This window comes from Acyrthosiphon pisum, chromosome A3 (assembly GCF_005508785.2).
Source record: "Acyrthosiphon pisum isolate AL4f chromosome A3, pea_aphid_22Mar2018_4r6ur, whole genome shotgun sequence".
NCBI lineage: Eukaryota > Metazoa > Arthropoda > Insecta > Hemiptera > Aphididae > Acyrthosiphon > Acyrthosiphon pisum.
In genome coordinates this window covers 7,946,791-7,951,307 of record NC_042496.1, presented here as the reverse complement: position 1 = coordinate 7,951,307, position 4,517 = coordinate 7,946,791, and the positions used below count along the sequence as shown (strand labels likewise).

Here is a 4,517-nt window from a genome sequence, read left to right as displayed (position 1 = left end):
CATAGTACTGAGTCAAAATTTTTTTTAATGCTATGAAACATTTAATACCTATTATCCAAACTCCAAAGCATAATAACATAAAAAGCGGAGATTAACAATTTCATTACACTGGCAAGTCGTATTATTGTACTTTTCCAAAATATTTAATTTTTAATTTCATCAAATTTAAAGCCATATATTTATTAAGCACAATATGTGCCTTTAATGCTCAACCTTAAGATCAGGATTGAGTGCACCAGTGCATGGACTAGAATAGTTTGTCTACTCCATAGGCGTGTCCAGACCTCATCCGCAGGTCGTGCACAACAGTGGCATATTCAAGGGAGAGATTGCTGCGTCCCCCCCCCCCCAAAAAAAAAAAACCTCAGCTGGTTTGGGAATATGACCACCAAATTTTGAAATAAGTTTTATTATCTGATAATAATTAAATCCGTTTTACTATTTTTATTTGAAATAAAAAACAATATTCCTTTTACCAGATAAATAAATAACTAGGTAGGTTATATGAAATTGTATTTAGTAATTTTAATGCTAATAATACTTCTTACAAATGTTTATTTTTACGTGATGAGAATCAAAAAACTTAATATGAAATCAGAAACTTAGAAAAAAAGTTTATATTATGCACTGCAATTTATAATGTACTTAAGTTGGATTAAATTTCGCAGGTCATGCCTATGCATGACAGGCATAGGCATGACCTGTAGACGGCGCCTATGGTTTACTCTAGAAATCAACTCTTTAATAACTATAACCTACCTATATCACATATTCACTAATTTATATATCGCTATATTTGTATTTTCAAAATTGATTTAAAGCAACGTTCAACTTTTAGTTTAAACACAATAATAATAGATAAATGTTTTGGTTGAATCGCATCGTGTTTATTATACATAATACATAGGTACATAATTTTATCGGTAAGAATTATCAAGATCGAATTTACAATTGACTTTTTTATCACCTATATACTATGTACTTACACTGTCGGATCAAGTTTTTATTTGCGCAGGCCAAGTGTCATCATTTAATACATTTTTACAAATTATTTTAATCACAAAAAATATTTTTAAAAATAATGTAATTTATTTATGTTTTTTAATGATTTTTATTACTTTGTGCTTTACTATTAATGAGTAAAGATTGTATATACCACACGTCCACACATAAATTTATAACAAAAAAGACAATAACCAATATGTTACAATCTTATAACAAAGATTAAAAATATTCAAAAAACATTTATTTATTATTGTAAATTGTTTACGCTAAGTGAAAGTTTATAAGATACAATTCGGATAGGCTAAAACTAATTTTAATGGTTCATTTTTACATTTATATGTTAAATCTAGATTATTAATAGAAAATTACAAATATTTTTATAATTGACCTAGTTTGCAGTAATTTGACCTAATTGTTGATTGCAAAACAATGTATACGATTACTTGCATTTGAAACTGACAAAAAAATTAAGAACTAAAAAAAAATTATCAACAATAACAGAGCCTTGTAATGTATTGTGATGCGAAGATTTTTGTTCGATGACACACTAACCTAGTTGTTGGACAAACCATATACATATTATTCTTTATATGTGTGTAAGCCTATTTTAATTTTATCGCTAAATCAGCGAAATATTTCTATGTATTCTAATAACGCTATGTCAGTTTTTAATCGAAAACCTTCAATGCGCTGCTATTCAAATTATACATTGCGGGTGTTCTATTTTTGAAAAATATAATATAAATGTTATTTGGTATAATATATTATTATCACACTATATACACTATACAGTAATAGTTTCCCAGTTAAATAAGAAGTATACATGCTTCTAGCAAAGATTTTATGAAAATTGGTTTATTGATTATGTTGTTGAATGCAAATAATGCAATTAAATATATGTAATATATGTATAACTAATTATACTTGCTATATTAAAATATGTACATACAGCCGTATAATAGGTATTTAATATTTTAATCAATTAACAATATGGTCATTCATTAAAATTATTCAAGTTTAGCGAGTTTCCATTTCAAACATGTACCTGTACATCCTACACTCTACAGTAGAAATGTTACCGAATTGTTAATCTGCAGATAAATATATACAGGTAACAGGTGCCAAAACTCGAATTATAAAAAAATCAAGAGATAACGACTTGTGTGGCCCATGCTATCTGCATGTAAGGACGATATTAAAAATCAGCATATTGATTATCACTACATAGTATTTAAATTGTATTAATTTAAAAAAAAAATGTATAGATTTTTCAATATCTACATGACTTCATAACACTAGTGACACTGCGTCGAGACAATTACAAATGATCTGGCGAGTAACCTGCAAGCATGGTTTCTGCAGTACCTACCTATCTTATCCGGCTTTTTTTTAGTTTTGAACAAATTAATTATAAAGTATATTTTTTTAAATACATCAGTGGCGTAACTGGATAAAAATCTAGGGGGGGGGGGCAAAAAAATGAATCTCCAATTTGGCCGTTCCTGTGGTCATAATCACGATTTCAAGATAATAACATGTTCACGAATCACGGATAATAATAGTCATGAATGCAATTATTGCGATAACCGTACACTGACACATATATATCAAAAGAGAAACCTAAAATAAATATAAACTTTTATAAAGTAATTGACGAAAAATATATTTTAATATATAATATAGTCACAGCCTAGTTAAGAATACTTTTTAAATGTGGATTATTTGGAGAGGCAAAATGATACTTTTGCCCCCACAAACATCTCTATTACGCCACTGGTTTAATTAAAAATAATAATTCATATTAATAAGTATATAAATATATAATGTGTTTCTAATCTAAACATATAGTTATTTCAATTTCATTTTGTTCGAAATGAGTATTATTCAACTTTTATTGAGTGGCATGTTAAGTGGGGTTGGGCAATTCATAAAATAAATACTATAATACTTACAATCAAATCAAATCAACAAAACAATAAAATTGAACCGAAATAAGAATATTGATGAAAATTATTTGAGTAGGTACCGAACATAATATATTATAGGTACCTGCCAATGATTTTTCTGTAATTAATCAAATTTATAGGTAATTACTTTTCATTTCAGACTTTGGTACGTCGAACACAACACTGCTTATTTTCTGTTCTCCAGTTGGTGGTACAAGGAACTTATCAGTTGAGTTCATTCTTTTTAACCAAATGTTTTCCTAAAAAAAAAATCATATTTTAAAGATTATATTTATATATACCTATTTAAATTATATTGTTATATCGTTTATTAATAAAATAGTAACTATATATCACGCAACTACGCTAATCCTATGATTTTTTTGCCTATAAGACAATATAATAATATTGCTTATTGTATCTACCCATTTCCACGTTTAAAAAAAACTTTAATAAAAAAAAATTGAAACTCCAAAATTATATAATATTCCAGGTAATCAATAAAAATCAACAAAAAACACAGTTAGGTACTCACACTGTTAGGGAAAGTATAATGAGAAAGTTCCCCCAAAATTAATAATAAAACAAGTCTTCCCAAAATAAAATTATTTTTATATTTTTTTATATGAAAAAAATTATTCCAAAGTCATATACAAAAATAACCAAAACTAGCGCTGATTACTTATAGAAACTAGCGTTAGGTAGCTAAACACAGTTTATAAGAAAACATCAAGGAAGTCACTCTGTTGTATGGTCGGTTTCGATTGTAGCTATACAATAAATGTACCTAGTTTTTACATGGTCAAAAAACGTGTGTTAAATTTGAATTCAATGATAAATTATTATTACATACAAAAAACGATTCTTGTGGAGACGATGTCCATCTATTTTAAAGGATATTTTAGTTATCATACATTACATTAGCAATGGCTATTGGAATAATTATCGTACCTATTAATTATTTATATTTTTATATAACTAATAGTATTACGTCCACCATGCTTAACTTTTTTTTTAACTGTACATATATTTACATAATCAGATAACTGATAACCACCTGCAGTGGTAAGTATATTAAAAAACTTATAAGCTAAGAAAAACTTATATTGAAATAATAAAAAAATATTATAATATTATACAAGGTGCTTCGCCAAGCATGCATCCTCTTTTTTCTTCAATAACGCAGTTATTCAAAATCTGATTTTTGGAATTTTTAAATATACACTAAACCAGGTGTGTCACTAAATTACAGTACTAGATACTAAATACTAGATCCAATTTTACGTCTATTATATATTTATGTAAAACCATTTTTAAGGACTATTATTTTTAATACAAACATTTTAAAACAAAAAATTACTCATTTGAATTTTAAAATTTTGACAACAAATTTTCAAAAAAAATATCCACTAAATAATTATTAGTAACTAAAGAAGGTTCTCATTTGAAAAACAGGAGTTTGTAATGCCTCAGGATGCTTCTTAAGTAGCGCAAAAATTTCAAGAATTTGAAAATATGGTCTATGGACTATGAGTATATTTAAAAATTCCAAAAATCAAAATTTGA

General features: G+C 26.7%; 1 protein-coding gene across 1 annotated transcript in view; it reads right to left on the bottom strand.

The window, feature by feature from the left end:
- Nucleotides 1–4,517, bottom strand: part of LOC100162332 (vacuolar protein sorting-associated protein 62) — a 23,901-nt gene that overhangs the window by 3,305 nt on the left and 16,079 nt on the right. The gene's annotated exons all lie outside the window — the stretch shown is intronic.